The following is a 14,552-nucleotide window of genomic DNA, read 5'->3' on the forward strand; positions in this document are numbered from 1 at the left end:
AAGTGGGCAATACTTGTGGATCCAACTTCTCCAGTCTGTTGTTTGATTGTCTAACACCATTCACACTGACTGCATGTGCAAATATTGCACAGATCAGTTTAATTCATTGGTTGCATTTATATTTCACTTGTAGATTACGCTATTTGGTGAGTAATAGATTCAGTTTAGTAACTTCATCACATCTTGAGGTGTTCCTGGTGCTGCTTCTGGTAGGGCCTCCTGTATTCTCCATTGAGCAAGAGTTTGTTTCCTGACTTGACGGTCAACATAAAGTGGAGCATACGCCAGGCAGAGATAGTGAAATTTGTGCTGGGGTCCAATTCTGCAGCTGATGGGAATGATCCGAATGACTTCAAACAGTCAGTACTGAATGACATCACCTATTCCAAACCTGCCACATTTGTCACAGTGACACTCTCTCTCTGTCTCTGTCTGTCTGTCTCTCTCCCTCTTTCACACACACACACACACACACACGCAGAGAGGGATTCGCAATGTTAAAGTGGGACATCTTCTCCAGAAATCTTGCATGTGATATCTACTTATATCAATATGGTTACTGATCAATGTTTCTGCAGCTGGTAGAGTTGTGAAGATGAGGCCAAATATGTTCCTTCCTATTTTTCGTTTCCTCCCAATCCGACCATCTCTATCAGCAATATTGCAGTCGCGACCCTCTTACTGGCTAATCATAGAATGCCTGAAGTGTGGAAATAGGGCCTTTGGCCCAAACCCCAACCTCTATTATTCCACATTTACCCGAATTGACGTACCGAGTCGACACATCCTTGTACAACACGAGCAACATTGCATGGCCAGTTCAGCAAACCCGCACAGCAAAAGGAAACTTAGAGACACGAGGAAACTGTGCGACCTCCGTACAGAGCATAGCACGGCGCTGTGGTCGGAACAAAAAGCGGAGTATTGTGCAGCAGCAGCATTAACCACTGAGCCACCACGCCTCTCGGAACTTTGTTCGTCACTGTTTGATCTGACACCACATGTTTGACGGAAGGGAGGAAGCAGGAGATTTCCTTTTCGATGTTTGATCTGACACCATAAGGCTTTGTTATGTCACGTTTATGCTTCAGCAGTTGTAGAACATTTCTCCCAATTCTGTCCCTCGCTTCCAGAAGTTAGGCAGGAGGACCTTTCAGGATCCGCAGGATATTTTTCTTATTTATGTTGCAGTTAACAGAGAAGCCTCCCTGTGCTACATGGCACTGACTCTATGGCTCCTGTGATTGGACCGACTAAGTTTTCACTTAATGAGTTAGTCGCTTGTCCATTGCACAGTTTTGGACAATGTGTTCTCTATTAAACCATTGCATAATCCCGTTTGTAATATGTCCACCTGTCCCTGTATCTCTTCCTCTCATCTCCTCCAAATACTGAATCCATCTCTCTCTCTCAGTAGCCCACTGTATCTCCAATATTTTCATGAGCTACTGCAGACCTATCTATCACTCAAACAACCTCCAGTCCCCAACGCCCCTGCCTATCTCTTTAACCTTCTCCTGCCCCTTCTCACTCATTATCTCTACAACCTCCTATAGACCTCCATACCTCTCGAACCTCCCCAGCTCATTTTGCCTCCCTATCTCTCAAACGCGCTCCAGTTTCCAATCCCATCTGTATCTCTCTCACCTCTTCAATCTCCTTCTCCCCCTATCTCTTGAAACACCTCAAGCCCCTTCTCCCTTTCCAATCCTTCTTCCCTCCTTCGATACTTTCTCCCCATCTCTCTAACTGGCTTCAGCACATTCTATCGCTCTAACCTTCTCCAATCCCTAATTTCTCCACATCACTCTAACCACCTCCAACCGCCACACACATTCTCATCTCTCTAACTATCTCCAGGCCATACACCCCTCCCCATCCATCTAACCTCACCCAGTCCCTGCAAAGCTTCCTATCTGTCGAACTACCTACATCTCCTACATCCCTCCCCATTGCACTAACCACATACTTCACCTACACACCCTCTGTATCTCTAACCTCCAGCTGTGACATCACTCCGCATATCCTGTGAATGAATGAAAAACATTCAATGGCCTGTTCCAGCATGCACAGATCTTGAGATCTATGTTACATGTTCAGCCTTACTTTCTTATTCCTGTTGAATTGTCCAGCCTGTCAAACCATGATTATCTCCTCCAGATTTCAAATCTCCCTATTTCTGCAACTTCCTCCATCATCGTCACTGCTGAAAAAATTCTTTCTTCGCCGACTTCCCCATACCAATCTTCTCTCAGTAAACTGCAGCAGTTTCTACTCCACTTTGGATCCCTTCCGACCCCTCAACCCTCCACATTTCTGTAACCTTTTCTAGAACCTACACCCACTCCCTATCCGCATGAAATTCTCCAGTTTCTACGCCCCTCCTTTTCCATGTGACAGTCTCCAGCACTGATACTCCTCTCTTTCCCTGTGATATTCTCCAGCACCGACACTCCTCCCTAAAACTTAACCTTCTCCTGCACGTACAAACATCTCTATTCCTGAAACATTCTCCAGCATCTACATCCCTCCCTACAACTGTGAACGTTTCCAGCACGTACACCCCTCCCTAACCCTGTAACATTCTCCAACTCTTCGATCCCTATCTTTGGTACTCCTCCAAAATCTACACAGCTCCCTACCTCTGTTACCGGCACCAGCATATACACGCCTCTTTATTATCTGGATCCTCCTCCAGCTACTGAAATCTTCATTTCCATGAAACCTCTTCCATACTTCAGTTTGTTGTCCCTATATTAAGAATTCAAGCCCGTATACCCCTACTAATTTCTGTAACCTGCTGTAGATCCTCCACACGCGTTATTTCTGCAATGCCTACCCACGTATTTCACTCCGCCCAATCTATATGACTGAGTTCGACTCCATTGCCCCTCCCCATTTCTTTAACCTCTACTATATATTCCAACCCTCCTTATCGCTGTAACTTTCTCCATCCCCGTCAAATCTGCCAATCTCTCTAACATCCCCCAGCACTTTCACTTAAATACACCGCCTGTCGACCAACCACCACTGGCTACAATTCTCACAAACGATGCATTCTCCTCCGGGTCTAACAATTCTCCCTGTCTCTGTACCTTTGCCGAGCATCTGCATCCCTCCCTTTTATAATAAACCTCCTCCTCCATCCACAATAGCCTTCCCTATCTCTTTAACATTCTTCTGCCAATGCACCCTGCTATCTCCTCTGGCGTATGCACACCTCTTTATGTCTTTATCTTCCATCAGCATCTACACTTCTCGCTATCCTCTAGCATCGAGATCCCTGCCAATCGCTGCAGTTTCCTCCAGCACCTTCATTCTCTATAAACTCCTTCATGTACTCCACGCCTCCCGACCTACGACAATCTCATCGAATTCCAACAGCATCTTTGGAAGCATTACATTACGAAGCGCTGCTCGTTGACTAGGCGATGAAGGAGCAGTACTCTGAAACCTATTACTTTCAAATAAACTTTGTTGGACTATGACCTGGTGTTGTGCGATTTCTTTTCTTTGTGTACCTCAGTCCAACACTGGCACCACCATGTCAAGTTGCCTATGACTGTTTTCTTTCCTAAAACAATTGAAAGCCTTCTGCCTGATGTGTTATTTATGAGCAAAAGAGATTCAAGGAACACTTGAATCCTCAGACATTATGGAAACCTCGGTCGCTTGGAACGTTTCTGAAATAAACCTTGAAATAGGACCAGCTTTGTGAGAACATTCCACGTTTGGATTTGGACTGAAGTTAAATTAATGTAAGTTTTAACTATTAAAAATCAATAAACTCTATTGAGAAGTTTGTGACTTGACATAAAGATTGCTGACGTGCATTGTTATTTGAAGATACAACATTGACTTATTAGATAAATGAGAGGAATGCCCAGACAAATCTAACTTGCTTTGCATGGTCAAAGCAAATATGCCAACTGATCATCTGTTCGTTGGCACGTGTCCTGGACGAGGAAAGATCAGCATAGTCACAACATCTTGTTTCTGTTCGTTTTGGGGATGAGGAGCGGGGCGGGGCGGTGGGGCGTAGGGCTTCAACAAGTTACCTCATTGCAAACGGATAACACAGCAGTATTATCTAGCCTGTGAAAATCAATCTTCCATGTCGTTGCTTGACTGCTGGCTTCGTTAGAGCAATGGATGATGTGAGATAAGGTCAATCGCCAGCGATGTCAACATTCAATCCAGTCCAGTTATTATTGTGAACTGAAATAATCAGGCTAAAAGTAGTTAACTAGAACTGTTTGTTCAGTGACTGTGATTCATGTCAGTCTCAATGGATCCTAACTATGTCATTGGAGAGTTTCTGTCTTCTATTATTTGATGGCTTCTTGCCATACTTCATTCCCTTGTAGGAACAGATGCATCATCTTTGATACAAACAAGGACCAGCAGCTGCAAAGGCAGGGAAATGAGAGATCATAAACTCGATGTAGACTTTAATATTGCAACCTTGGATCAGAATGTGAGAATATTAGACTGGAATGTGACAGCAATGGATCGGATTCTAAGAACATTAGACTGGAATGTTACAACTATAGATCATAATCTAAGAACAGCCGACTGTAATGTTTCAACAATAGATCAGGATCTGAGAACAGCAGACTGGAATGCTGCGAAAATGGAAAAGAGCTTATCTTCAGGTATTTTCTACTTTTCCTGGTCCCGGTCGACATTACCATATCGGATATTAGGTGCACTGATGATTATTCAGGCGGGCTACTATCCCATCCTTGCTATTGTTGGTGTTCCTAGTAAGTCTTTCCATCTTTATTCAATCATTCATGTCATAAATCAGAATTTACTTAACTGTTACTTCTGTTATCTGTAATTTGCAAACAGGGGAACATAATCTTCAGTTTTAATGGTATTCCTTACCCACAGAGCCGCTCACATCCCCGAGCTCAAAAACATCTGAAAAGAGGACTACTCACAATACCGAAGTCTGTGTTTGCCCTGAATTAATTTATGTCTCGGTATTCTCTCCATCACAAAATCAATCTCCTACCAGCTTAATAATATCCGCATTCCTCACCTTGACGCTAATGCTAACACTTAATAAACCATTACCTACGACTTTGTAAAATTCAGACTTCATGGTCCCAGCTCTATTCAAAGCACTCTTTCAATTGTAATAATTTCGATCACAATCTTGTTTTTGTCGTGGAAGTAAATGTATAAAAGAGACATTGTGTCAGGGTAGTAATGTCGCTGGACATGTATTCAGAGGCAAAGTTTTCTTCACTCATGACACTGAAATCCTACCACAGACGATGTCAGAACGGGAACGCAAATGACAGGAATTGTAAATAAAACCAAATTTCACTAATATCAACTCTGACGCCACTGGCGTTTTGTCCTTGACTTTATCGATTTCAATAATGTCTTTTGTAAATAAATCTAGCATTATTACCTGGTCTGGGATTAAAACTGATATCAGATGCAATGCACTATGCTTGTACTTATAAGCCTTAATGAATGGAGTCACGGTGAAGGTTAGTTGTTGAGGTAAACAAAACTTGTGTTAGTTATCACTGCAGATATCCCAAGTAATAACAAAGTTTAAGGCTATTTGAAGTAGCCCTGCTAGAGGTCGGAAACAAAATAGAAAATAGAATGTGACAGAAAAAGAACTGAGCAGATTTAGCATCCACGTTTCCAGAGAATAACAGAATAGGTATTTCGACTCCACTGTTCATATATCAGAACTGACCGCAGCTGGGAAATGAAGTGATTGATCTTGGTGACAGGGATGTCTGTGGCGAAGTGGTGAATTAATTATTTGAATAGATAGAGAAAAAAAGTATACAAAAAAAACAAATATCGCATTTTTGATGATTAGCCACAAAGGAGGTAAGAAACGAGATTAATCTTACTGATTTCTATCCTGTTCCCATTTTCCTGCATACCATGCCAATGGACAGTATACATCTCAGTCCCAGTTTACGGTGAGTTATGTCTCTTTCTCTCCCTTCCCTATATGTGATTATCTTCTTTTATTTATCAATGTGATGCTGGCCCAGCATCCAATTACCTTTCCCCATTACCCCCGAGAAGATGTTGGTGATCTATGCAGATGCAATGCATTCCGTGGCTAAGTAGTTAGTGCCTAGGTTCGGTCAGTTTCATTTCCTTGAGACTTTGAGGTGATTAATACAACTGAGCACCTGGCTAGGCCACCACAACGGCCAGTTGAAAGTCAAGCACGCTGTTGTAAGTCTGGATTCATAAGTAACCATGACTAGGTGAAGATGGTAGATTTCCTTCCCTGAAGAAGATTAGCGTGCGCGGAAGATGTTGCTGCCAATCTGTCATGGTTTCATTGGATTCTTACTTCCGGATTTTTTAAATTTAAATTCAAATTCTGCCATCTGCCGTGGTGGAATTCGATTCCGGGCTCTGTGTCATTACCTGGGTCCCTTGAATGATAGTTTGGTGAAAGATTCCACTGGTCTACTGCCGCCCAAGAATCTTAATACTTCTCTATTGGCATTAGTATTGTTGATGGTGGCGTGGCTGTGCTTGAAGCGTAGGCGTCACAATTAAATGAATGATTTGTCAAATCATACAATCCTTCTCATTTTGAATTTATTAGTTGGTGAGTGGATGGAAATTGTTCTTTGCGAAAAACAGGTGGATCTCCTTGGACATGAGTCACTAACAAAAATCATACGGAGAAGCAAGTGATCAGCACAACAAATTGCTCTCCTTCATTGCAAGATGACGGAAGCTTAGGCGTGAAGGTAGCTTCCTGCAGTTGTAGATTGTAGTTGAGTCAGTACTGCAGGAACTGTGTACACATTTTCTCTCTGTTATATGGAACAATCTCCTTTCACAATGACCAGGTGTTTCACCAGACTAAACCCTGCGGTGAAGATACCATGAGGAGAGTATGAAGGAAATGAGTATTTAATCTGGAAGGCCACCAAGGAATAAAAGGGAATTTCATTAAAACGTAAGGGTTATCGACCAACACTCATGATTTACAAAGCAGAATATTCATAGCGTGTAACATAACGTGTTTTCTCGCGAGACTGGACGTCCAATTTAGACAAATATATCGTTAGGAAACGTTTGGAAGGATATGAGCTGGTGTGAGGGTATGATATGGGGTGAGGAGAACTGCAGAATGGCAAGGATGTGATAAGTAGACAAATGTGGTGGGTGCAATTGTGGTTGTCGATGGGCGAGATGAATCCAGCGATTAGCTGGAAGACACGGTCGTTAGGTGAAAAGGAAGGAAGGAAGTGGGGATGGAAAGGGAGCAGAGGTATGAGTGGGATGGTTATTCCAAATTGGAGAAATCATTGTGGAGTCCTCCGAGCTGAAAGCTGCCCAGGTTGAAGATAAGGGGTTGTTCCCTCTTTTTGTGGCCTGAATCAATGTGGCAGCAGGGGACGCCAAGATTTGCCATGTCCGAAATCGGATGGAAGGTGAAATGAAATGAATGGTAACTGAACAGTAAGGTCGGACCTGCAGGCCCGGCTGTGATCTCCGCGAAATGTGCCCTTGGTTTAGTTTTGGTCTGCGTGGTGGACAGAAATGCACAATGGGAGCACCTGAATCAATAAATTAGGTTTGAGGAGAACCAGGTGAACTTCTGTGACCTGGAAGGACTGTTTGGGGCCCTGTCTGGACATGAGGGAATTGGTTGGCAAGCAGGTGATGCATTTTTTCCAGTTGCAGGAGAATGTACCTTTGCAGTGATTGGAGGGATGGGTGGGGAGTGTGGCATAAGCCAATGATTAGTGTAGGGAATGGTTCTTATGGAAATTGTGGCATGTAGTGGGATTCAACCTAATTTACTGATTCTAGTACTCCGGATGTGATATTCTCTCCATTGGGGGAATCAAACGTAAACAAAAGGAACGTTTTGCTGAGGGTCTCAACTAGGCGAGTAAGGGCTGACCTGACTGTCCAGTAAATGCCTTCTTCAATTCTCACTCCTAATCCGTCTGTGACATGGCCAGCCTTGGCCTCTTCCATTGACACAAAGGGGCAAATCGCAAATTGGAAGAACAACATATCATTTTCCACATTGACACCCGATGGCTCGAAGGATTCAACATTGATTTTTTCAATTTTAAATAACCTTCCATTTGATACCTCAACTGACTTCCCAGCCCACACCCTCCCTTCCATTCCACTGAACAACCCTTCTTCCAGTTTCCATCAGGATACATTCATCCCATTGACAAACCCGCTCTACTCTCTACATCTATTCACCAATTCGCAGAATTCCACCCCGCTTCTTTATGTGTCGTTAACCTTACCCTACCCAAGTCCTGAAGAAGGTTTATACCTAAGGCTTTGAATTTTCCACCTTACGATGTTGCCTAGCGTGCTGTGTTCTTTCTTCTTCCTGCGTTTCTCATTCGGATAGCAACTTTTTTTTAAAGAAAAAGAATCTCTTTTTGCGTAAATTGAGTGCGTGGATCGTTTGTGCAGCTTCTTATCCAACAGGTTCGATCGTCTCAATGGCTTCCTTGCATTCATGCGAAACCAGCTTGAGATTCTAAATAAACACTATTTTTACTGTGTCAATGTGCAGTGTCTAGCAGTACTGTCAATGAATGTGACCGACATATTCTCACACCAGCTGAATTGCTGTCCAGATTTTGATATTCTGTTACCTGAGAGGATAAAAGATTGTTCTTAACATTGTGTGATATTAACTGAATGCCCACACTTTTGATTGCATGACGGAGCGGAAGACATTGGTGTAGCATCTGACGATGTTTGTGCCGATGAAGCTCCCTTGAGGGCAATCCACAGAGAAATCTAGAGATTGAGAGGTTTGATCCCCACCAGTCACTGTGTACTCTGAATCACTCAGCCAGTTTACACCTGATTTGCGTAAAGTTCGATGTTGTTTAGGCTCCTTGACACCTTGCTCGATCAAATACTGCCATGATATCAGGACCAGTCACTCTTTTATTTCGTCCTTTTTTTTGTTCATGTAAACCTGCCAATGTATAAGAATGCGCACTCTTTCCTTTATCTCTGAAGTTAGCGATTATTGGGTCTCACTGTCCAAGATGCATCACTGAAATGTTTGGGTTAGTCGGTGGGTTTCAAAGCATTTTGACTCATCAAAGAGTTGAGAACTAGTTATAGTTGGACATTAAACATAAATTGAGGTCCACAGCAGGTCCGCCTGATCGTACTGAAGGGAAACGCAGGCTTTAGGGGCTAAATCTCTTCCTGTCATTCCAGTGTACCTTTTACTCCAGTGACTTTTTGGTCCCTTATATTTAAAGTGTTACTGACTTGCAGAGGCGGAAAGGACTGATTCTGTTGCTGTGTAACAGAATATTGGTGCTGCATGTCTACTCTCAGTCCAGTTTTCTCGGCTTGAGATTTTTATTGGTCTCCTTCGGTAACTGCATATCAGGCTCCATGGCTGAACAACCTTACCGTGTTCTGGTGTACTTGAAATCCTTACAGTCTAAATCGCTAAGGCTATGATACTCACTATAATTAAAAAGGCACATCCCCCTCCACCTCTCTCCTACCGCAGTGTGCATATTCTGGCACATGAAGCTGCCAACGCAGTCACTCACTTAGACGTGTTTCAGTAATTGATATAATAGCCCAGTCCCACGTATCCATTCATGCCCTAAGTTCATTGGCCTTACTTGTCAGCCCTCTGTGTTGAAATAAATACAAATTAACTGAACAGGCATTCCTTGCTCCCTCTCACGTTCCAGACCGAAATGTTTCTCCAAATTATTATTTCTGCTTCCTGTTTCTCCTTGCAGTCTTACTCATTCTCCCTGCTGTTTTGTTTCCCACTCCTCTGCCTATCTAATTTAAATCCTCCCTTGCAGGACGAGCAAATGTAGAGACCGTGTTTCTGGTCCCCCTCCAGTTCACTTACAGCCTGTCCCTCTTGAAGGGTCACCTCTGCCCCAGAATGATCTCAATGAATTAAAAATCTGAATCCCTGGCCCCGTACTCATCCTTTAGTTACACATTTACTTGCCAAATTCTCCTGCTCTTGACCAAACAGGAACGTGACACTGGAAGATATCGCAAGATTAATACTAGAATGGAGTGGTGCTGGAAAAGCACAGCAGGTCAGGTAGAATCCGAGAACCAGGAAAATCGACGTTTCGGGCAAAAGCTCTTCATCAGGAATGAAGGCAGCGCGTCTCCAGGGGGGAGAGATAAATAGGACAGGAAGGGGCTGGGGACAAGGTAGCAAAGAGTACAATAGGTGGTTGGGGTGCTGATGAAGACGAAAATTCAGAGAGGTGGGTGGAGGAACATAACAAAGTGTACCATGGGTGGATGGGGGTGGGGTTCAAGGTGATAAGTCAGAGCGGAGGGTGGAGCGGATAGATGGGAATGGAGATTGGCAGCAGGACATTTCATGAGGATGGTGCTGAGCTGTAAGGATAAAACTGGGGTAAGCTGGGGAGGGGAAATGAGGAAACTGATGAAGTCCACATTTCTCCTCCCATCACCTTACCCCAATAACTAAACGTCGATTTTCTTGCTCCTCGGATGCTGCCTGACCAGCTGGGTTTTTCCAACATCACTCTCACCTAAGCTCTGATTTCCAGCATCTACAGTCCTCAATTTTGCCTCTTGGTTTTCAACGTTTTTCCTTCGCAGACCCTGATTCGTATATCTATCTATCATTAGTGAAAACTTGCACAATGATTTCTTTATACTTAGTCACCTCTTGAGAACGATCTTCAGCGAATCTGAGAAATCCTGGACCCTAACACCTGGAAAGCAACACACCATCCTGATTCCCCGTTTGCTCTCACAGAGTCTCCTCCCTTTCACTCTAACTATGGAGTTCACCATCTCTTCGGACCGCTTTACCATCCACTTTCTAGCAGTGCATTAGAGCCACTGTAGTGCCATCGAACTGGTGACTCCTTCTGTCCTGTCCCCTGAATGATCATTCCCAACTCCACAAAACAGTATCCAAAATGGAATACTCGTTTTCGAGAGGAATGGTTACAGTGAACTCTACCTTCTCTGCCTATTCCATTTGCCTTTCTTGGTGGTTAAGCAGCTACTCTCAGCTTGGAAAACGACAGCGGGCACGGAATGGCTATTGCATGAATTTGCAGCAAGTGCACCGATGGGTTATGCCAATGAACATAGGGCATGGATCGGTACCGGGAACTGGGATTTTTTAGTCGTTACAGAAATATTTTCAAACGAGTGACGTAGATGGGACCTCCTTACTAAAGCTCTTAACTGTGCAGAGCTCAAAATCTTTGATAATCTTGAGTGCATCAGGCTCCAGCTCGCTAACATGGTCTCCTGGGAGCGGTAGCTTCACACACGTGCATTCATCAGAGACGATGGAACTCTACTCGATCCCCCACGTCATGCAGGTAGAACGTGCGACTACTCTAAGTGGCATCTCAGTTGCTTTAAGAATGAACAGGAAAGTTAACACGACTTTACCGGACCTTACATGCACATGTTTCGCTGTGCCGCTGCTCTCTGAAGCCTCTCAACGCCTTGCCATATGATGGACTCTGCTACCAAGTCATGTTGCAACTGCACGACTCTCGAGCTTTCCAAGTTTACATGTTTATACGTTCACTGAAGGAGGGAAGAACTTAAGCATTTATTTTATTTCAAAAATATGCTTTATTCATGAACTATTTTGTTGATCTACACGATTGATGGCGCACCTTGCATTTCTTCAAATACACAGATCACAATTAATCTTTCGTATTTACAGATCTGTACGTTGATCATCCATATATTTAGGTGAGGCTTCAGCGGAGCCCACTTACTGAGTGGGCCCCCTGTTCGTCTTTGGCAGGCAGACGTAACACTGCGATCCACCGCACGTTGACAGCAGCTGCTCCAAGCTTCAACGCATCCCTCAGCACATAGTCCTGGATCTTGAAATGTGGGAGTCTGCAACATTCAGTCGGGGTCAGCTCCTTCAGCTGGAAGATCAATAGGATTCGGACAGACCGAAGAGCGTCTTTGATTGAGTTGATGATCCTCCAGGCACATCCTTAACACCAGAACCATGACAACAGATTCTACAGCGCAGATTAATGCTTGCCCTTGGAGTTTACCGTGTCAATGTGTTCCTTCTGGTAGCGGTGACTGCACCAATGCAAATCTTCATTCCGATAGCCAATCCATGTTGTCGCAGTCCACTCCTCGTCGTTTCTCTGCATGACTTGTTAAGACAGAGTTTAATTCCGCAAATTTCAACCACGAAATTCCAAATGGTTCAGCCCGTGCTGTAATCTATGAAAATTCAAGAGGGAAAGAACTATCGGAGCGGTCACTATTTAAAGACAAAATCTTTTCTTAAGTCTAACAGAGAATGGGTAATTATCAACTGTTTGCAACTCCTTTCTTTCCACCTATCTTTTGCCTTCGCCTCTACTACACTTGTCTGATTTAAGAAAAACCTCTTGTAAGACATTAAAATTTTAATCAAGTTTCAAAACCAGCCAGTTGTCGAATCTTCTTTTTGAATCTTCTTCTGTAACTTTGCTGTCCAGGTCGGCGTTATTGTTTTTGACTGTGGAAGCCTCTTCTCGAGACAGGTACCTCCCAGACATTAAGGTAATTAAGAAGTCAAATTTCAAAACCTGCCAGTTGTCAAATCTTCTGTTTGCATTTTGTCCTGTCGATTTTGTTTCCAGGTCGGTGTCAATATCTATTCTTGTGCAAAATTCTTCGCCAGCCAGTTACCTCTCAGAGATTGTTTCCTGTCAGTTTATATCTGTTGGCCTTTTGGAAGTTCTCTTTGATGGTCTTTGCTGTTCTGGGTAATTCTTCAAAATGGCTGATGTTTAAACCAAAAATATCGGATTCTTTCATTGGTTAAAATATTGTAAAAATTTCAAATTCAAACCTGATTGGAGTTTGCTATTTTGATAAACAATTTAAAATGATTGGCCGGATTCGAATGTGTTTCAGTATCCAGGCAACCTAGATAAGCAAGCTGTTCGATCAACTGTGACATTGCTAACTTGTTCAAAACATTTTATGTCGTGTCAGGCAATTCTAGTAGCTTGTCAACTCTCTTTAAGGGACAGTGTGGACAAATATTCAAAACATCGTACTGCAATAACGAATATTGGAAAAAAAGAAAAGCATTCGTCAAAGGAGCAACAGCATGACGATCCCCTCACTGAATCTGTTGTTTTTCCTGTCGATTGAGTTGTATTTATTCTGATAATCCTCCGCCTCACTTTCCTACGTTTCCGTTGTTAACGTTGTTTAAAAATATGTCTCTTGTTCAGACAAGAAGATATCTAATTAACAGACTCAACATCCCTCATAATTTTCTACAACCTTTCACTGCCAATGATGTGAGACTTGGTGGTTTTTAATCTCATGGTTTATTAGCAGCCTGTTTGCAATTTGAACTTAGATTGTGTGCTCTGCATCAGGGGTGCTGGAAGAGAGCACCAGTTCAGGCAGACATCCGAGGAGCAGTAAAATCGACATTTTGGGCAAAAGCTCTTCATCACGAATCCAAGCAGAGAGTCTGAAGGGTGGAGAGATAAGTGAGAAGAGGGTGGGAATGGGGAGAAAGTAGCATAGAATGCAATAGGAGAGTGGGGGAGGGGGTTCAAGGTGATAGGTCCGGGGGGTGCTTGAGTTTGGAGTGGATAGCTGGAAAAGAAGATAGGCAGGTAGGACAAGTCATGGGGCAGTGCTGAGCTGGCAGTTTGGAACTGGCGTGAGGCATGGGAAGGGGAAGTGAAGAAAATGTTGATGTCCACATTGATGCCCTGGGGTTGAAGTGTTCCGAGGTGGAAGATGAGGCGTTCTTCCTCCAGGCGTGCAGTGGTGAGGAAGCGACGGTGAAGGAGTCCCAGGACTTACATGTCCTGAGCAGAGTGGGAGGGGGAGTTGAAATGTTGAAATTCTACCTACCTCGACACTGTCCTATCCCCCAGTCCAGGAACTCCACACATACGTTCGAGACACAACACAGGCCCTCCACCTGTCCAAGACTTCCGTTTCCCCGGCCCCCAACGCCTCATCCTCCCTATGGATATCAATCCCTGTACACCTCCATCCGCCATGAGCAGGGCCTCCAAACCCTCCATTTTGATCTTCTCCCGACCTCCCCAACAGTACCCCTCCTCCAACACTCTCATTCGTTTGGCAGGCTCCTGCACCACTGAACGCATTTCTACCTACCTCGACACTGTCCTATTTCCACCCACCCCCGTGCAGGAACTCCCCTCATAAGTTCGATGCAGCACCCACGCCCTCCACCTCCTCCAAGACTACCGTTTCCCCGGCCCCCAACGCTTCATCGTCACCATGGATATCCAATCCCTCTACACTTCCATCCGCCATGACCAGGGCCTCCAAGTCCTCCGTTTCTTCATCTCCCGACGTCCTAAACAGTACTCTTCCACCGACAGTCTCATTCGTTTGGCCGAACTGGTCCTCACTCTTAACAATCTCTCCTTCGAATCTTCCCATTTCCTCCAGACCAAAGGGTTAGCCATGGGCACCCGTCGATCTTCTGTAATCACACCGGCACCACACCCTACCTCTTCCTCTGCCACATT

Source organism: Chiloscyllium punctatum, chromosome 43, assembly GCF_047496795.1.
Source record: "Chiloscyllium punctatum isolate Juve2018m chromosome 43, sChiPun1.3, whole genome shotgun sequence".
Classification (NCBI taxonomy): Eukaryota; Metazoa; Chordata; class Chondrichthyes; order Orectolobiformes; family Hemiscylliidae; genus Chiloscyllium; species Chiloscyllium punctatum.